We start from the raw sequence: 22,115 nt of genomic DNA, 5'->3' as shown, positions 1-22,115 counted from the left end.
TTGTCCTAAGGGTTTGTCCTTGGTCATTTGCATGAATAGAGATACCATTTGTTGGGGGAAAGAGATTGGGAAGAATGAAAAGAATTGAGAAGCTAGTAGTTATATTCCTTGTTCTGATGTGCCTTTTTAAAGGAATCCTTTTAAACATGAAATTTCATAGATCTGTCTTATATTCTATTGGTACAGATGACTTGGAAAGGAAATACCTAATGAAAAAGGCATCTTGGGGTCTGTAATGAGTTCTTATGGGTTAAATTGGGGAAAGAAATCTCATTTATCAGGTATTTTGGAAACTCTTAGAAACATTCTTGGAATTAATGTGAAGATTTGTTCGTATTAGCTGTTATTTATTCCAAAGCAACACCCTGCTCTGTATTTATTTAGGAATCATTTATGTCATAACTCATTCCACAAAAGAATAAGCTAAGTAGTGAATTCTAGATAGATATTGTGGGCTATGTATAGCATTATCACAAATTGTCCTTTTTTTAACCTAATGAGAGGAAAAGGGAAATGTTCAACTTTTGACATTACCTTTTAAGTATTTTGTTTTCCAAATTATTTTTATCTTTGTCAATATATTTTTTTTGTAAATTCAAAAGATGAAAAGATGAACATTTATCATCAAACATGGAATTACCAAGTGGACTAAGCCCCTGGTCAGGAAAATAACTGAGAAAACAGATTAGTTCAGGTGTCTACCTTTTTTCTGGAGCATTAGAGTCACTCCAGAAAGAGCAAGGTATTTTTAATTTGGTGTGATCTTCTTTTATTTTTTTCTTTATTTCCCCGAGAGAGGCCCTTTTATATTTTTAACAAATATATTATACAGGTATAAATCTTTATCATTTAAGTACCCAAATGTCAAGCCAATCCCCATCTCCTTTTCCCACAACATAAAATATCATATGATACACTATATTAATTTTAACAATTAGTTAAAAATACACAGTTAAGAGAATTTCAGGTTCAAAGTCATCAGAGTACCAATTTAAAATAATTTTCATAAACCTTTTGATAAAAGCCACAGAAACAGTTGCTACATTGTTCAAATGCTCAAAGGCAAGACTTCTGATGAGGGCCAACTAGTCACATAAAATCAATAGAGTATCATAGAAATAAAGCCAATATGACTAAATCCTGAACAGAGCACATGAAGTATCTCATGGTTCAATACAAAAACCTATTTTAATAAATAAAGAAAATAGGTGACTGAACTTTGAGAGAACATTCAGATCTCTATGAACAGGCCATCAGTTCTCTTGGAGAACTGAATGTTTTCCCAGAGTTCAGTCACCTGAGTAAGTCTAATGGTACAGCCATGAAGTTTGTAGCCATCATGCCAGGTTATACCTAAACACCAGCTGACACATGACAGATGAGTTCATTCTCATAAAGGTCCTATTTATCACCCTTGGGAGTCATCTTCTCTTGGCTATGCTTGGCAAACACGCTTTTCAACTTTGCTTCTGAAAGTAACAACCCTCAGAACACATTCTCCAGAGTGAGCTTTTTGTCCTCAGGTTCTCTCTTTTTCAGAAATGCATTTAGTAGCATTCTCCAAAATGTCTCCCATCTCTGTGACCAAGTCTTTCCAGAAACTCTGGATTCCAAATACTTTGGTGTCTTCTACATATCTCTGGGTTTATCTCCTTATGTTTTCACAGTCAACTGTAGCTCTCTGGTACGTATCTCATTGTTCAATCCTGGACTTTCTCCTCAAGTTTTACAAGTTTTACCTTTAAGGATCATTTGGCAAGATGGGGCCCAAGCTCATCAGGAGGGTCCTCAGAGCTGAAGTCCTCACCAGCAGTTCTTGAATGGTAGTGCTTAAAGGATGCAGCGATCCCTTGCTATATGAGGCCAAGAGTCACTGTACCTGTTGCCAAGTTGTTCAACTCCTTTGATATTTTGAAGTATGCCTTGCCTTGAACAGCCCCTGGTATCTCTGCTTGTGCTGGTAACCAGTTTTATCAATCCTCTTAGATTCTCTCCTGCAACCCTCAGCAGTCCTACCTTAGTACCCAACTTGCTCTCACTTAGACAGACCCAGAAGAACTGCCTGGTCAATCCACCTGAAGTTAGCCTGTGCTTCACAGTTGGCTCTTGTCAGAAATTGTGCTGCTATAATGTATCTTTTTTTTTTTTTTAGCTTTAAGTATAATCACATGGGTGAATCACCTTAAATTTCAACATAAATCAAATGCATTTCTGTGTATCAATGACAAATTCTTAGAAAGGGAAATGAGGAAAACTACCCCATTTTCAATAGCCTCAAAAAAAATTAATACATGGGAATCAACTTAACCAAAGAGGTGAAAGATCTATACAATAAAAACTACAGAACCATAAAGAGAGAAATCAAAGAAGACCTTAGAAGATGTAAAGAGCTACCTTGCTCGTAGATAGGTAGAATTAATATTATCAAAATGACCATGTTACCAAAAGCACTATATAGATTTAATATAATTTCAATCAAAATCCCAATGGCATACCTCATAGAAATAGAAAAGTCAATCATGAAATTCATCTTGTCAGAAATTGGAAAAATCTGGAAAAAGAAGAGATCCAGAATAGCTAAAGCAATCCTTAGCAGGAAGAGTGAAGCAGGTGGCATTGCTATACCAAACCTTAAACTATACTACAGAACAATAGTAACAAAAACAGCAGGGTATTGGCACCAAAACAGACTGGGAGACCAATGGTACAGAACAGCGGACACAAAGAATAACCCTCAAAATTACAATTATCTTATGTTAGACAAAGGTGCCAAAACATACATTGGAGAAAAGATAGCCTCTTCAACAAATGGTGCTGGGAAAACTGGAAATCTGTATGCAACAAAATGAAATTAAATCCTATCTCTCACGATGCACACAGCACAACTCAAAATGGATCAAGGACCTAGGAATAAAACCAGAGACCCTGTGTCTAATAGAAGAAAAAGTAGGCCCTAATCTTCATCATGTGGGATCAGGCCCCAACTTCCTTAATAAGACTCCTTTGGCACAAGAATTAAAATCAAGAATCAATAAACGGGATGGACTCAAACTAAAAAGTGTCCTCTCCCCTACTCTGCCCAGCAGATCAGGTTGTCTTTTCATCTGACTCTGGGTTAAGCCATTATGTGGTTTCCATGAGTTTCTCTTCCTAGTCTTGTCTCAGTTGTTTTACCAGACATTCTGTTTAGAACTTGATTCTTTAATCTTTGTCTCACTTTATGAATGTGTCCACTTCACGGATGAATTGTAGAAAAGGGAAATCACTTAGTTGAAATAACATAGCTAATAAGAGCGTAAACCTCTGAGTTTAAAACCTGTTTTTAACCATTGTTGTATTACATTAGGTGCTTGAAATTCTGTTGACAGTGAAAAACAGAAATTTGGATAACATAAAGGAGAACTGCCACTATGTAACTCATCAAGTAATAGACTCAGAATTTATCTGGTTTTGAATGGGAGAGAATTTTTTCTACCTACTCTTCTGACAGAGGATTAATATCTAGAATATACAAAGAACTCAGAAAACTTACCACTAAAAAAAATGAAATAACCCAATTAGCAAAAGGGCAAATGAACTAAACATTTCTCAAAAGAAGAAATACAAATGGCCAACAAATATATGAAAAAAATGTTCAACATCCTTAGTTATAATGGAAATCAAATCAAAACTATACTGACATTTTATTCCAGTTAGAATGGCAGCCATCAAAAATACAAATAATAATAAATTCTGGAGAAGATATGGAGAAAAAGAGAATACTTTTAAAATTTGGTAGGATTATAAATTAGAACAACCAGTATAGAAATAAGTGTAGAGTATTTCTTTTGAGGGATGGAACAAACATATGACCCAGCTGTACCATCCTTGGTATTTATTCTAAAGAATTAAAGTCATATCCTTTAGCAATATGTGCATACCCATGTTCATAGTAGCACAACTCACAATAGCCAAACTGTGGAACCAGCTTAGGTGTCTGTCAAAGAATTAATAAAGAAAACATGGTGTGTATGCGTATCAGAGAAGTACATTTGCCAGATTATATTGTTATATTGTGTATTTGTATGAATATGTAACAACAAATCCCACCATTATGTATAACTATAATGCACCAATAATATGGAACAACAACAACAACAACAAAAGATTAAACATCAAAAAAAAAAAAAAGAATTTATCCTGTTTTGGTCCAGTTTGTCAATTAGCAGAAATATGATTTACATTCTTGGTGACTGACATGGGGATGCTGGTGACACTTGAGGTTGCTAGTGTGCATCTGCCTATAATGGCCTCTGGAGGACAGACAATTCACACATCTGTGCTCCCAGATTATGTGGATTCATATATAAAATATGTAGAATGTTTTAATGTTTAAGTGTTAACCATAAAAATGATCATTAATATTACAGTGAACAGATTATTACTGGACATTTTATTTATGTCAAATTGAGAGGGGCATTGTGTATATGTGTGTGAAAACTAAAAGCACAGAAACAAAAACAGGCCTTCTTCTCAGGAGCTGTGTTCTTTGGGGCTTGGATAATTACAATGTGAAGGGAAAAAAGTTGAATTTGAGATGATTTGAGTGAAATGATGCATTGGCTATTCTGGTTCTTCATAGAGCTCAAGTGAAGTAACACTTCTCTTTTTTTTCTATCTGCATGAATTCTCAGGAATATCTACAGAGAGGTGGGTCTGTTTTCTCTTTTGCTTAACATTTTTTACATGGAAACTTAACTGCCAAAGGTTTTGGTGGCATGTTTCCTTGGGAAAAAATCTCCTTTTTGAATTTAATAATACTTTTGGCCTAGTTCTGCCAAGCCCAGAAACCATGTTTTTGTTATTCTTAAACTGCTTAAATTTGCCGAGCCTTTCAAAGGTTAATAATACTTTACTTCCCTTAAATTCACTATCCTTATGCTACTAACATGTGCTGTTTTCTCTTTGAGTTCGTATTCTTCTCCTTATGTTAATAATCAAGACATCTCCTTTTTCAAGAAGTGAAATTGTATTTCATGAGTTCCCAAATGTATCCAGCCTTTAGAACCCTCTGGGAGAAAGATGATTGCTCTGTGCTGTGTTTGGAACTGCTAGCTCCCTCTGTGACTCCGGTGATGAGCCAGGTTCTCTGGTGTGGTCTGGTTGAATGACAGCCTTCTTTGTTCCTCAAGTGAGGATTGTGCACTCTGTGAAATTCCCCACTGCCAGTGATGATTGGAGACCTAGCCCCCAAGTCCTTGATACTCCGTCCCTCCCAAGCATGTTTCTTTTTTCCTTTCCTATATTTTGTATAGGTTTTTGTGGCTTCAGATAAAAGGAACCTTTAAATTCTACTCCTGTATGTTATTTTGTTCATTTACTATCTGAACAATACTTAAGAGGTGTTTTACCACCTGAGCTACACCCCCAGTCTTTGGAAGACTCTTCTTTATCCTGCAAATATATACAACTCTGCAGGCATAGTTTGGAAAAAAAATTAAATAGATGAATTTTAGCATGGAGTTCTAAACTTTTTTAATATAAGGCCTGAAGATTTTTTAATGAGAAAGAATGGTTTTCAGGTAAATTCTTTGTTTCTTCAAAAGTACATTTGCAAGCATTTCAACCCCAACCCAAAGATGATGGCATATTTGTTTATATTTTTTTGAAATTTGAGAACTCAGAGCTTCTAGCATCTAAGCACATAAACAGGAATCTAAAAATTCTTCCACTATGTAAGTTGATTCTAATCTCATAGTTTTATTTAATATTATAATGTATGGGGATCTGGGGTGGGAATCCTTATTTGTACCTTTGTGTGTATGCCCTGTGATCCCATTCTGTAGCTCATATGCTCCTAGGGAAGTTGATAAAGCCAGCCTAGGGGCTGGGATTGTGGCTCAGTGGTAGAGCGCTGCTTGCCTAGCACGGGCAGGACCAGGGTTTGATTCTCAGCGCCACGTAAAAATAAAGGCATTGTGTTGTGTCCATCTATACCTAAAAAAAAAAAAAAAAAAAAAAAAAAGCCAACCTGGCCCTTGGTATGAGAGAGAATATTACCCAGTTCCTGATATACTCAAGTGCTTGAGGATGGTAGCTATTCATGAAAATAATCCAATGAAATGTTAGTCAAGACTCTGGGTGGAAAACATCTATTTTATGATCTCTACATACAGGACTTATTTCTCTTAAGAAAACTGCCTTACAACCAGTGACTTGAACAATTTTGCTCTATGTGTGAAATATGAAATGAATTGCATTCTGCCATCATGTATAAACAAATTAAAATAAATAATTTAATAAAAAGAGAAAGAAAGAAAACTGTCATGCAGGAGATAGATAAAGTAAATGTTGGTTGTCAGAGCTACTAGCTGTCACAACCTTATAGGCAATCAAGAATTAATTTTCCTTACATGCACTATGTTATCTCGCTATCACTTCAATTATTGCTCTTTCAGTTAGAATTAATTACACTAAAAAGAGGATACTTTTAAATTGTCTTGCATGTCCTCAGTGTTTACCTATTGAACCCTTCTAAACTCTTGATTTTCTGTCCTTGCTGCCCTCTTCCCCTCCATGCCCTATAAACCTTGGAAGCATCTGGAATTAGTAATGCTGGGTTCAGGTGATCTAAAACTGGTTTATTCTGAAGCACATTATCTTTTTAAAGTTGATTTTTTTCCTTAGTTGAAGCATGTTATTATGAACTATGCATTTGTACTTTAATAAACTCTTTAATTTTTTTTTTTCATTTCTTAGTGACAGATCCCATCCCCACTCTGGATAAATTTTAGGTATCAGCAAGTATGCAGGAATACTTCTGCTTTTTTAGTAACAGAAGGCTTTAAGGCCATATATTTTTTTCTGTGATTATCTGATTTTATTTCCTAAATATTAACAAGTAGCAGTCTTGTTCTTTTTAAAAATAACCTGTAGTTGCAGATTTCCATTTTGATGAATATTTTAGTATTTGTATTTTATTTAAACCTTGTTATGAATTTTACTTCTTTGGGAATTGAGAATATGACTTTTTGCAATTTGTAAGTTTCTGGGGTTATTATCAATTTTTGTAGCTGCTCTGTGGAAAATATTTATTTATTGCACTTTTGGAGATGCAACTCAGGGCCTTGTGCACACTAGGCAAGCACTTTATCAGCAGAGTTATGACCCAGTTCAGGAAGATCTATTTTTTAATAAGTGAGTATAAACCCTGATACAAATCCATGGACTTTATCAATTACATAATTTCAATTCTCTATGCTCTCTAACTTTTTCCTACATATTAGGTCTGATAGTGCTGTGTGCTCTTCTAAATCTAGAAGATTTGGGAGATTTTCGTGCATTTCTAATGACATTTCCTTCTTCTTTTAGTTCTTCTATGTTGTTTTTCCTTTGGTACTGAGGATTGAACCCAGTGGCTCTTTACCACTAAGCTAAATCCCAGGCCCTTTTATTTTTTTATTGTGAGACAGGATGTCACAAAATGCTTAGGGCTTCTTTGCTAAATTGTTGTGGCTAGCTTTGAACTTGGGATCCTCCTGGGTCAGCCTTCAAGTTGTAGGGATTTTAGGAGTGTGCCACCATGCCTGGCCTTTTAATTCTTTTTATTCTTTTAGTATAATGATATTTTTATAGAAATTCATGCTTATTACCTTTTAATTATTCTACTTTGTACTTTTGCTTTTAATTCCTTTTTTTTGTCTTGCATTAATATTGCCATTCTTTTTGTTTTTATATGCTTGACATACTCCTGATCCCATTATTTTGTGAGATGGTATCTTATTTTTCTTCTCCTCAATATGAGAAACTTTAGTCTTTAACAAATGATTGTCATAAGTAAGTTTAGACATACATCTGCTGCTTTATTTTTGCTTTTAATGTATTTTTGCCTTGCATGGGGTTTGGAAGGTCTATTTTTTATTGTATGCACTTTTATTTCTTTGATGTTTTCTGTGGTATTTGGAAGGTGCCTATTTTAATTCTATAATATGCGAAAGCAACTCAAATTTGTTTGCCATGCAGATTATTCTCTGTCTTTATTGCACTGATTTTGTCCCTCACTGTTCTCAGTGTGAATTTAAATTATGTTTTTGAAATTTTAATTTCTATTTCATTCATTTCTTTTTTCATTAACTTATTTTTTTTATTTTTTTTATTTTTTATTTTTTCCATTTTTTTTAATTGATTGTTCAAAACATTACAGAGCTCATGATATATCATCTTTCATACATTTGACTCAATTGGGTTTTGAACTCCCCAAATACATAATGCAGACTCACTTCTGTTACATACTCACATTTTTACATAATGGCATATTAATAGGAAAGGTAGCAGAATACAACAGTCATTAACCTATTTTGACCTTAAATTCTTTTTCGTTGTGTTTGTACTTTTCTCACAGAAATCTTTGTACTTTCAAAGAAGATGTTAACGAGTTTTCTGATACTTTTTCTTTTAGTTCCTTTGGTAGATTGTTTTAGATTACGTTTTTGAGTCTTTAGGATTATGACTCACTTTTTGTTTGCTTGTTTTATTTTCATTTAATTCAAAAGTATTTATTGTTTCCTAGAGACAGATAAATTAGACTGTTTTCTTAAATGTGTCTTGGGGCTACATTTATGTTGAAGTTACATAGGAAGATGGTGTGATGGGATGGGAGACCCTGAAATGATGTTAGGTGGGATCAATTGTGAGAAGAAAAAAAAAAGAAAAGAAAAAAACATTAATCCTTATGATAGATTGTGTTTGGCATGCCATTTTATTTTGTCAAAAGAGCTCCAGATTTGCTATGGTCTGAATGTTTGTGGTCCCCCAAACATTTGAGAACTAATTCACATATTGAGAACTAATCATCAATGTGATGGTGTTATGAGATTGGGCTTTTGAGAGGTAATTAGTTCCTAAGAGTAGAGCCTAATTTCATGATGGAATTAGTGCCCTTGTAAAAGAGGTCCTAGAAAATTGACTTGCCCCTTCCATGAGCTAAGTACACAGGTGGACATACCCTTCTATGAACCAGAAAGTGGGCCGTCATCAGATAATAAACTGCCAGTTCCTTGATTTGAGGCTTTCTAGTCTCAAGAGCTGAGAGAATTTCTGTTTATGAGATATATAATATGTGGTATTTTGTATTGCATCTTGAATGGACTAAAACAATGTTAAGAAAATTGCATTTTAAATTTCTTCTCTGTCCTCTTTTTTTTTGCTTTTGTTTTTATTCTTTTTATCTTTTGAATATGTGTAAGAATTCATTACCCCATTTGATTACATGCCTGAGACCCTTGAAGCTTGTGTGACAGTTTCATCTTTACTCCTCACAATAAAAACAGACTACTGAGTTCAAGTTCATGAATTTCTGAATTCATTTACCAATGTGTATTTGTAGTTTTTAGTACTTGGATTTTGATTGACAAGTATATAATAGTCTGATATACATTTTTATTGGTGTTTAGCAGTCTGATATAAATTCATTTTTAGAGTTTTGGGTTACAAAAAAGATAATTGGACAGATGGGTGATTCTTTTTTTGGGGGGGGGTGGATGGGTAGTACCAGGGATTGAACTCAGGGGCAGTCATCCACTGAGCCACATCCCCAGCTATTTTTGTATTTTATTTAGAGACAGGGTCTCACTGAGTTGCTTAGTGCCTTGCTTTTGCTGAGGCTGGCTTTGAACTCGTGATCTTCCTGTCTCAGTCTCCTGAGCAGCTGGGATTGGCTTGTGCCACCGTTCCCAGCAGATGGGTGATTTTTTAACATAATTATCCTTTTACAGTTTGGAAATACAGTAACAGACGGGGTGCAATGGCACATGCCTATAATCCCTGTGGCTTGGGAGCTTAAGGTGGGAGGATTGCAAGTTCAAAGCCAGCCTCAGCAAACTAGGCCCTAAGCTACTTAGAGAGACCCTGTCTCATGTAAAGGGCTGGGGATGCGGTTCAGTGATTAAGCACTCCTGGGTTCAATCCCTTGTTCCCAAAACAGAATTAATAATAATCAATAACAGGGATATAAGACTTAAAACAATCTTTTTTTTTTAAAGAGAGAGTGAGAGAGGGAGAGAGAGAGAAAGAGAGAAAGAGAGAATTTTAATATTTTATCATTTAGTTATAGGCGAACACAACATCTTTGTTTGTATGTGGTGCTGCGGATCAAACTCAGGCCGCACGCATGCCAGGCGAGCACGCCACCACTTGAGCCACATTCCCAGCCCTAAAACAATCTTAAAGTAATAACATTTCTTAATATTACTGGGAGAAATTAATAATTTCATTAAAGTTAATGGTAATAACATTATTATTATTATTTTAAAATATTTTATTAGTTGTTGATGGACCTTTATTTATTTATATATGGTGCTGAGGATCTAACCCAGTGCCTCAGATATGCTAGGCAAGCGCTCTACCACTGAGCCACAACCCCAGCCCATAACATTATTATTAAAAGTTATTAAAAGTAATAACATTTTATTAACAATACCAGGACTCTTGAAGTAGTAATTGGGAGTCAAGTATTGCCATCTGCATACATGGCTGAAATCTGTCTGAATCTTTTCTTTTAAATCTAGATCTGAGGATGGTATTCTGCTGGAGGAGTGGTTTAAGTTAAAAAAATCTCAGATCTTGGCAAATCTTTTATGAAAGAAAAGGGGAGGAGTTAACTCTTAATACTGTTTTCCTAGAAGATTTAAAATTATATTGCCTTTATTTTTCTTGCCTGGTTGCTTTAAACTGTTGTGTGTGAATTTGTTGAATGAGCTATTACAAGGATTTTTCAATATTTTTTGTATCAACTAGACTTTTAGTTAACTATTTTTATACTAATTGTAACTTTTGTTTCACCATTTAGTTCCTTGAAGTACCTTCTAGTTCTGAACTTGTCCCTTGTTTATGGTGGGTAAGATTAACACTTTGTTTCAGATTATCCTAAAGATTAAGAAACTGAGTGAATTTCAGTTTCTCCCTCCCTAGAAAGGTAATTGTGAAGTCTAAAAGAAAATCAATAAATCTGTCTGAATGTCAGCATCTTTTTAAAAATATTTTTTCTAATTATATGACTTAAAAATTTCAGCATTTAGATGAGATAGTCCTCACTATATATCTTGTTAATAAATTATATCAGATAGAATTAGAAATTTCAGTTAATATGTTTGTTTTTGTTGACAAGGAATACATAGAAATAAATAGTGAACTTTTCTTCTGTAACTATTCAGGAGTAGATTTCCTTTTAACAATTTTGCCTTTACTTACAATACTTGTATTAAGTTAATATTTAGAAGCTAAGTTCTTATTTGGCATCTACTTTACCATTTTGGGAATTTCTTTAAAAGAAGAAGTTGATGTGTTCTGGCTAGTATTTCAAGAATGCAACTGATTCATTCAACCTAAGAAAGTACAGCAAAGAAATCAAAAAGCATAGTAGAAGTCTAATTTTGTGGTTTATGAGATGAAAACCTAGTTAGGACTTTTTCTAAAATATCCTCTGTCAAAATGATATATCAGTAATGTGTTAGTTACTTAATATTTGTAATTTCATCTGACATCTGATATTCAAATTATGTACAATTTTATGGCTCCACACTCTGAGGCTCAAATTTTGTTTGTAGCAAGGTGACTTCTTGCTTCACTCTTTGAGTTCTTAGTACCTGTGGATCTCAGGCCTTGAAATGGAACAAGTCAAACTGTCAAGTGTAAAGATAGTTTTGGTCTTGAATACTATTGCAGTAAATAGCGAGCTACATACTCCCCTCTCCTTGCATTTTGCTGAAAATTAGAGAGCTAAAGAAGGGAAATGTGAAAAAACTGGCACATGACTATTGCTGATTTTTGCCTTTTGAGGAAGGAAGGAAAAGAACAGGCAAATGTAGAGAAAACAAAGAGTAGGCACTGTAGAAAAGTTGGCATCTATGCTCAGTGCAGAGACATGAGGAGACACCCATGAAGTAGAATCATGGAATGGTATTGCTTCGTGCCTGAGCTTTGGTTAACATTCAACTTAAAGAAGTTTTTGAACTTGGTGGGAATTTATAAGTGCTCTAATAAGCAAGGCTCCTAAGCCATCCAGTCATGTGTTTGCACAATTATGAAGTGCTTGTTGACTGCCCACAGTGTGAAAAAAGCATTGGAGATGCAAAATAAAGCTAGAAATTTTGTTCCCAAGGAAATAATAGATTGATGAAGAGACCAGTTCATGTAGCTTACTGCAGTGGAATGTTAATAGAAATACAAGTATCTCTAACTTGTGACAGAGCAAGGAAATAAGAACAGCCAGAGGATTCTCAGAGGAGAAATGCTGGGATGGAGTCCTCCAGGCAGGCTAGCTAGGGGCAAGCATCCCAGGTCAAGGCTGCATGTAACCACATGAAAGACCAAACTATGTGTGGGTATTGGGGAAAGGCATATGATGAGAGATTAAGCAGAATAGTAAGGACCTTGTACATCTTCCTGTAGAATTAAGGTTTTCTTTTGGATGGGAGGACCTATAAATTTGAAGAAAGACTGATTCTGATCAGATTTGAATTTTCAAAGGTAATTCTAGTGGCTTTTAGTAGATCACTTAGGTAGATGGAGTGCTGGACAATGAGTTAGAATGGGGAATGAGACTATGGGTATAAAGTTCAATAAGGACACTAGAATAGTTGTTTATATTAGGGATTAGGAGGAACTAGATGAGGCAGTATGGAGGAAATAAAGGAAATGGGTATGATATGTATGGAGACTGAATGGATAGAACTTTTGACTGGAGGGCATAACAGTCTTCTGAAATGACCCTCCCATTTTACCCTTGAGCTCCTGAGTGGGGTGTTAATGCCAACAGTTATGTGGTTAACCAAATAAAATGCTGCAAAAGGACTGAGGATAATAAGGTCTAGAAAAAATGTCCACAGGATTAGGCATCTAGGAAGTCATTGGTGAATTCACTGAAAGAGGACAACTTAGTGGTTGAATCAAAATTTAAAATTGCTTAGGAACAGTGATGTGGCACATGCCATAAGATTACCAGGCAGTTGTGATGATGCAGTTGAAATCAAATCATATTTATTTGTAGAGGTAACAGTCTGCATTGGGATTTTCCTTGGTCTATTTCAGCTGCTTGGGATTAGGAACAGAGAAAGGAAACAAGAGACTGAGGAGGAAAGAGTGAGATAGTAGAATTGAGATTTTGCCCAGTAGGTGTGACAAGCTGGCAAGGAGGCAGGGTTTTGGAGGAATAAAAAGAAGAGTCAACTTTGGCCATGTTTGTACAGATGGAGAAACTGAGGCCTGCTGATAAATGAGTTATCACAGCAGAAAGAGCACTGCTTTTGGAGTGAGGTGACCTAGATTTGCTGCTTATTGATTCTATGACCTAGGAAGGTGCTTTTAGAATCTTTGCCTACATAAATCTTATCCTGCCATTCCAGATGGAAAGACTATTCTAGCTATTTGTAAGAGGTGCTGTCAGTATGAATAAGGTTCTTGGATTTAGAGTCAGATCTGAATTTGAATTTCAGATGTGGGAACTTGATTAGTTTACTTGTACTCTCGGAGGCTGAGTTTCTTCATCTGTAAAGTAAGAATATTGTTACAGAGATAATTGTTATTGTAATGTTTCCTTAGTAAAGGACTTGACACAGGCAGAGGAACTGGCAGCTGTTTGTCATGTTGTTATTACTTTAACTGTTAGTCATTGGGAATAGTTGCACCTTTTTTTCCCTGAAGAATTTGTGTCAGTTACTTTTTGGAAGTTCTGTTAGATATGAATAGAAATCTACTTGCTTTTATTTATTCTGCCTAGTACTTGTTATGTTTTTTAAATATAAGGTCTGTTTTCACTTCTGAATATGTTCTGCCAGTGTCTATGTGAATCACATTTTCTCTTTTTATCACTACTACTCCTATTGAATGCTTATGCAAGTTGCTCTATCATCTGTTTCTTTTCTTTTGTATTTTCTGTCTTTGTATATATTTTGGAGTCATTTTTGGTGACCTTTTCCCCTAACATTTGCTGCGGTTGTTTTTTTTTTTTTTTTAAACAAGTCTGCTGTTGAATTTATCCTCGTTTTTAATTTTAATGACTATATATTTTCATATGTGGAATTTTCTGCCTTTTTTTTTTCCAGAATTGCTTGTTTGATTTCATATCTTCTAACATTGCATCATGAATCTGATTCTTTATCTCTTAGCTAAATTTATTTTAAAGTTCCATGGAAAATGTTTCCCTGTCTATTATTTGTTGCAGGAGCTGACATTCTTTTATGCATTTGGATAACTAGGCATCCTTGGTTTAAAATATGGATTTGTCTTCTATAAAAGAGTAGGGAATGCAGTAAACATATGTGATGTTATTTTGTGTCATTTTGACATTTAGTTGAACATTCTGGGTATGTCTGTGATGTTGTTTTAGGTGAGATTAATACTTGAATTATTAGAATAACTATAGCAGATTGCCCTCTCTAATGTGAGTGAGCCCCATCCAATCAGTTGAAGGCCTGAATAGAACAAAGAGGCTGTCTCTGTTAATAGTAAGAGGGACATCCTCCTGGGACATGGGTCTTTTCTTTCCTTTGGATTCAGTCTGAAACATCTGTTCTTGGGTTTTGAACTTGTTGGCTTTTAGCCTAGAACCTACAACATTGGCTCTCTAGGCTCTTAAGCCCTCAGACTAGGACTGGAACTACACCATCAACTCCCCTGCATGTAAAACTTTTGACTGCAGATTTTGGAATTTCCATCTTCTCTGGAACCAATTCCCAATTGCTTTTAATAAGTCTCATACATATGCACACAGGCTCCCTTGTTCTGTTTTTTTTTTTTTTTTTGGTTGAACCCTGACCAGTACATTTACTGTTTGTTTCTCTTGAACTTTGTGGATCAGCTTGAGAATCCCACATGACATAGACATCTTGGAAATCTGACTTTCATTGGTGATTTTTTTTTCACGTGAGAGTCAAGGCAGATCACATGATGTCATGCATGTCATCCGGCTGCTGGCAATTTTTATAGTGCCTGTTCATTGTTAGGAAAGACCTTTATTGTCACCTGGGCTAAACACCATCATCATTCAGTGTAATATACTAGCCTTTAAGATACATGTCATTAGTCTTGATTGGACATTTCAAGAGCTTATTGATATTTTTCATAAGATAGTTTCATACCAGCATTGCAATGAGAGGCTCAATGAGAAAATTAGAGACCTATTCAAATTAATGGACTGTTGCTCCTCTAAATTTTTATTTTTATATGAGATCATAGAGCATATAGGGTGATAGCATAGAGGGTGGCAGTAGGGACACAAGATGATGGAAATGAAGAGAATTACAGTGGCCCTAGAACTTGAAGAGCAGGAGGGTTGAAGTATATATGTATTACTGTTGCTTTCTCCTTTCAACCCAAGGCCACATCTTAAAGGTCACCAATTTTATGGGTCTCAAATCTGGTCATGTAGCAAGGTACCAGAAGTTATGTGGGGTATATTTGTAGCAATTTTATGAAAACTTGGTAAGCTTGATTCTGTCAGCCAGGACTAGTTTTGCTAGCAGTAAGAATGACTATTTTAGGTATACAGTTTAAAATTTCAACCCTGAGCACATGAGAGTGGAAGAGTAAAAAACAAAATCTATTCTGTTAGTAATCAATTTCTGCTTTCTCTTAGCAGACAAGTAGTTTCAAGACCAAGGTATTAAAAAATATGCAAAAGAACTTTGAGAACAGATGCCTATTATTTAATCTTACCTACAGAAAACTATAGACTTCATTTGTGTTCATGGGAGGAGAGTTGAGAATTTCTGAACTTGTCTAGTCAGTTCCTTTTTATCAGCACAAAAACCAGCCTCTGACACTGTGGCCCATTTAAGTTTCCAGGGATACCCAGTTGGGGGCAGAGGGATGACTGGAACCCAGCTGCCTCTACTGTTGGTCAGGTGTTCTTTCTGCTCTGTGGGAAATGGACTGCTTTTATTATTATTTTTAAATAAAATAGGCACTGGAATGTATATCCTAGTGTGGCTCTGGGGCCAATTCAGTCTCAAGAGATTTTGCCTGTGAAAGCAAGTGACCTTATCAGGCATAGACAATTTCCTGTGTCATTAAGATGTTCCTTGGCAGAATATTATTTTTCTTGGTGAATATCCTATGGTATAAAACATGCACAGAGAGACAGCTCTGTTTCTCCTGAGTGAATTAGCTGTATTGTAGTTTATCTGTGGCAGATCTTGCTTTTGAGTTTATTGACAGCAACTTCTGTCATTAGTGACTTGCTTGGATGAGGTCTTGGCTTTCTCATCACTTATTCTGACTTTTTAGCAGCCCCAGTCACAGCCAGGAAGTCCTTTGAAACCAAACTCTTGCCCCTTATTTGTGTTTCAGGGACAGTTAGGGAAATGGTAATTCTGCCTGAAAAGAAGGTGTTTTGATATCTCTGTTTGGTCCTTTATCTTTTCACCCTGCTCATGTGTATTCTTATTCTGTACCAGGAAAGTTGTTTCAAGGATCATGATGACCAGCTGGAGGCTCCTCAGCCATCTCTGGGTCAGTGTTTCACAGCCTAGATTTCTTATAATACTGTAATGAATTTCCAGATCCTAAAATAGACCCAATAGAAACAAAAATTTGAAAGAAATTCTTGAAGCTTCCTGAGGGAAGCTGTTTATCCTCTGCCTAATTCATAAATCTTGTGCTAGCACTCATAGTATGCAGGGTGGGGCATATAATCAGGGCTCTGTTAACACCTGTGATCAGTCAATGTCAGTTGTTACTATTTTTTTTTTTTGGTATCATGGATTCAGGGGCACTCATCCACTGAGCCACATCCCCAGCCCTGTTTTGTATTTAATTTAGAGACAGGGTCGCTCTGACTTGCTTAGTGCCTCACTTTTGCCTTAGATGGCTTTGAACTCGTGATCATCCTGTCTTAGCCTCCGGAGCTGCTTTGATTACAAGTATGTGCCACTGCCCCTGGAACTTATTACAATTTAAATAGCTTGTTTCCTCTATGAGTAATACCAGTGTATACATGGAATTAAAGATTAATGATCTTTTAAAATTATCCAGAGAAGTTAAAATTATTGGAATTTTTGTAATCTTTGTTGGTTTAGTAAGTAGAATTTAGCCAATCATACATCAGAATCTTCATAGACTTAAACCAGTAGTGACAAATGAGTGACTTTCTGTGATGTGACAAGGTATCTTTAAATAATTAATTTAAAAAAGAATTAATACAGTAGGAGTTGATGTCAGACCTTTGTTAAAGCCTAGTTCTTTTCTAGCTGAGAAAATCTCCACCTACAAAATGGAGTTACAGTAGTGCTCACTCATCAGGTGAGAAGATTAAATGAAAGAAGTCAATGTTAAGTGTTTTAGGATAATGTCTGTACACTCTCCATATGTGTCAGTTGCTGTCACCAAAAGAATGAAACTGGCATGAAATTTAATAAGTAAGAGCTTTAAAAAATTGAGGAAAAATGAAATCTACTTTTTTAGATAGATTTTATTTGGTATTGCTTACTCAGGGCACATAATTATTGATTCTCCTCTTACCTCCACACTCATATTTTTTTATTGTTTCACTGACTATATCTGGGTATACTTGTTTGAGAGAATTTAGAGGGAGTAGTCAGAAGGGATTTTCTGTGCCCCCATCAGGCCTTTTTCGATTTCATCCTCCAATACTGAAGGGAGGTTAGAGCAGTTGTCTTAGTAGCAATCAGATGGCCAGCAGATATCCAAAGCAGCTTATAATCAAAGTGAACAGTTTTGATCTGTGATTCTTACCTAGGTTAGAGGTTTCTATGTTGAGGTCCTCTGAAACATTATCACATCCATCCAACTGATGGACAACACCACTTTATTTTGACAACTATATGGCATCTGTTTGAGATTGATGGGAAATTTTGCTTTATAATTCATTTTTGTTTGTCAGAAAAAAAAATCCTAATTATCTCAGGGCATATTTATGCTTTACTTTGGTTGTGTATTCTAACCATACTCTAGAAGGTATTTTCTTACTATAAATTAAGGAATCCCTCTCAGGGGAGTTATTTGAATGTCAACTGAGGTAGACTTTCAGTTTCTGTTTCCATTATGTATACATATGAATTTTTTTTTAAAACATTACTAGTACTATAAAAGGAAAATAAAAGTTGGAACCAGCAAGGTGATGAAAAGGCCACTGTGGGAGTTGAACATGAAAGAATGGTGCTTTCATGAGGAGGGAGGTATTGATGTGGTTTCGGGGGCTGAGGTTTGTTTTTGTTTCAGCTACCATCTTAGAGACAATAGTGAATCAGAACTGTATCAGGCAGGTTTTAATGCCCATTTCCAAACAGAGATGTCTCTCTTCGATACACAGGGAGAGGCTAAAACATAGGCTGCCTATATTTATTCTGTTTCTCATTTTACCCTTGAGGAATGAAAGAATTCTAACAGTGCCAGCATTAGTTTAGGCTGAAACACATAATTGTATTGGGTAATAAAGGAATTTAAAAATTTCTGTTTTTCCTATGGTTCTCTTTCACAAATCAGACTAATGGTAAAATACTTCTGCAAATGTTCCCATTCATCTCTGACTGATGCAAGAAGCCTGGTGTCTTGTGGTTTCCTAATTACCGAATCCCTAATTTCTTTGGCAAATCTCTTCTTTGTCTTTAGATTTCCTTTTGGCATCGAGATTTTTTACTCATGTGACAAGGTTAATGCTGGCATCTCTGATCTGGTCGAAGCAACATCTGGATGCTGAGATTAGCCATAGGATGGGTGATTTTTTTTGTATTCAGGTTAGCAGTGTAGCTGTTCTTGGTGATGGGGCTGAGAGAGAGATTCTTACAACTTGCTTGTTTTTAGGCTTACTTAAAATGCATCTGAGACTGGAAAGCTCACATCCACCACAGAAATATAATGCCCACACTTAGAAAGAAGACAAATAATTTGAATGCACTTGAGCGACTGTGTTAGGGGAGATCTTTCTAGAACCTTGTTGCTCAAAGTTTGGTTCACAGATGGACAGTGTCCCCTGAGAGCCTGTGAGACAGAGAATCTCTGACCCCAGCCCAGTCACTCTGAATTAGAACTTGAATTTTAAAAAGATGTCAGGTAATTTTGATGTTCAGTCAAGTTTGAGAAGCTGTGCTCTAGAACACACTGAGTTTATAGAAACAATCAGATTGTGCTATACTGTGATTGCAAATGGAGTTTTTAGTGTTTATCAATTGTTGTGGTACTTTCCACAAAGCTAAATTCCTCTGGAATACGAGGAATAAAAATTCATTATATGCATAATTAGAAGAAAGTGAGTTAGTTGTTGCATGTTTTTCTTTATAGTAATTTGGTGATCATTTTTTGTTCTCTTCTATGACTTTAGCAGAGAAAACCCGTGGCATTTGGCTTTCTTCTTTAAAATCTTAGGTTCTTTTGCTTTCTTTTCATTTTAACAGGCTATATAAGAAAATATGGACTATTTGGTGTGTGTAGAGAAAATAGAAGCACATTTGGAGTCAAAATTGAAAAGTTCACATGCACAGAATACATTGTTTTAGTGGTGATGTTTTTGAATCATAGACTTGGTTTCTACTTGACTTTAGAATAAAAAGTAATTTATGTTATGGTCATATTATGAAAGTTAAAGGTTTTGAATTATTAAGCAAAATGAAAATATCAATATGATCTTGCTTCAGTAATTATCAAATAAATGTTCTAAGACTCTATTTTTAAAAACCAGTGACTTTTTCGTTTGTTATGAAAGTCAGTATTTGGTTGTATGCCTAATTCTAATCTGTTTGCTCATTCATCTCACCATTTATTACTTGAGTATATGGCATGAGCTGATGTTGTGGCTGTGCAAGATGAGTGTTCATTAGACTGAATTTTTTTTGTGTTTTTTTTTTCCAAGTTTTTAGTATGAGTGATGTATAGATAATTTTATCACCACAGGAAAATATATTTTTGAACGATTGCCAATGTCTCTGTCCCTAATTTTTCTTCTTCACATTTTTGCCTCATAATTATAACACACAACTTATACATGGGAGAACTGACTTTTATGGTACTAAATATTTCATTTTTTATATCCTGAATGAGAAAGTGGTATCAACAAAAAAGATTCAGAACAAGAAAACATTTGTCATCTTTTTAGATTTTTCTTGACAGCAGAGCTTTTACATATTCTACATTTCTTGACTCATTAAAAAAAAAAGGGAGTAATCCTAATACATCTACCAAATGCCAAAAATAACAATGGGCAATTTAAATCTTCTTTGTTATTTGTTTATTTCTTTATACCTCAGTTGTTACCTTTATACCTCAGTATGTTTGTTTAAAATACCTTTCCAATTATGGCCATTTTATTTGGTTTCATAATTTTAAACTCATATTTGTGAAATCTCCACACCTGGTTAAAAAGTAACTTTTAGCAAAGATATTGATTCTTACTCTTCATGATAAGAAAGAGCAAACAATTTGGTGATGCTGTTGCTTAAGAGGGAAATAGCATTGTGGTATCCTGGCACTTCATTTTTCCTAAAGATATGATATTCTAATGTGTTCCATTAATATGGAACTCTTATGAACAAGGGACCTGAATTTGAAACATTTACAATGGTTATGTTCTTATTATCAACTACTTGGGACACACTGATCTCTTGTCAGTCAGAAGCAATCAGATTGCAGTTGTTGAGTTGTCATATATTGGTGGTAAGGAAGTAAAATGCTTCCTTTTAAATAGGGGACCATTTATGAGAGTGATTCACAATAAATTTTGGGCATTTGGTCACAAAGTTCAACAACAAAAGACATCGACTCAGGCTGGGGTTGTGGCTCAGTGGCAGGATGCTTGCCTAGCACACGTGAGGCACTGGGTTTGATCCTCAGCACCACATTAAAAAATAAATAAATAAAATAAAGATATTGTGTCCATCTAGAATTAAAAAAAATAAAAAGAACATCTACTCAAATGGTAATTACCTTTCATGTCAGACTGAAAATCTACTAAGTGTCCAATTTTCTGCTTTCTTTCTTAATTGTCAAGTTAGGGGAAAAGATCATTGTCCATTTTGCAGTTGGACTCCTTTTGTGTTTTGTGTTAAAGATGAGTTGCTGTGAAAGAGTAAAGATAGTGAAGATAAACTCGGTTGTAGATAATCTTTAGTTGTAAAGAGTAAAACAGACACATCCTTGTGATTTGGTAGTGTCCACATTGTATTGCATTGGGCCTAAAAAGTCTCACTTAAACTGGCTTGTTTACTTTTTTAAAGTTGTCAGTATTTGTCAAGCATTTGTGTCAGCTCTGGTTTGGGAAATTTTATTTTAAAAATAAGTATGATTACATATATTATCAGTTGAAAAAGACTGTTATGAAATAGTTAATTAGTCAGCCTTTTTATGGTTAAGTATTAGGTTAAACTTTAAGAAATAGGTAAAAACCTGTAGTTTAGCCATTGAATATTAGCAATTTCCTATGGTTCAACTTTGGAATAAACCAGTTTGGTCTAAGCTAAACTTGTTTTTTTTCTTTTGTATATTTTCAATAAGAGGCTTTTTATCAAACTTGCGTTTAACCGGATAAAATTCACAATGGGTTTGGGTCTAGCCAGAATTCCAGGTACTTAATGGTAAGTAGATTGAAAAAATCCAGCTTTAACCCTGATCATTTAAATAACTGCATCTTGTTCATGTGTTTATTGATATGTTGTAATCATGAACCTTAGAATTAGTCAAGAGAACAGGTTTTGGGTGGTACCAGACAGTGAATGTCTGGAAGCAAGTGGCATAATTTAGGTGGAAAATCTTTTACTGAATATGAGTTGGAAAAGAGTTGGTGCATACTTGTGGTCATTGCCTTTCTTTCCTATTTTATATGCCAACATTTGAATTATAGATCCTAACCACTTCCCAGTATCTTAATTTAATTTTGAATATGAGTATTTTTTCAACATTTTTATGTATTGGTTAATGTAAATGATTTAAGTAGTCTAGATGGAAAAGAAAATTTATTTAATGTATTATTTTGTTATTGAATAGAATTTGAAGTAGAAGCAAGAGATTTCCTAAATAGGATTGTTGTGTGTTCACAGACCATTTTTATTTTAAATCTAGAAAAAATGTGGACTGGGCCAACAGCTCAAGAAGGAAGACTAAATATACTTCACTGTTTTTTCCACTTTTGTGTC

The 22,115-nt window shown here is 35.0% G+C and overlaps 1 protein-coding gene and 1 pseudogene across 2 annotated transcripts in view; one reads left to right on the top strand and one right to left on the bottom strand.

Annotated features, from left to right (window-relative positions):
• Positions 1 to 22,115, top strand: part of Gmds (GDP-mannose 4,6-dehydratase) — a 615,427-nt gene that overhangs the window by 66,670 nt on the left and 526,642 nt on the right. The window lies entirely within an intron of this gene.
• Positions 1,232 to 18,618, bottom strand: LOC101959267 (grpE protein homolog 2, mitochondrial-like; annotated as a pseudogene).

This window comes from Ictidomys tridecemlineatus, chromosome 8, assembly GCF_052094955.1.
Source record: "Ictidomys tridecemlineatus isolate mIctTri1 chromosome 8, mIctTri1.hap1, whole genome shotgun sequence".
NCBI lineage: Eukaryota > Metazoa > Chordata > Mammalia > Rodentia > Sciuridae > Ictidomys > Ictidomys tridecemlineatus.
The sequence above is the reverse complement of the archived record's forward strand: the minus strand, read 5'-3'. Positions and strand labels throughout refer to the sequence as shown.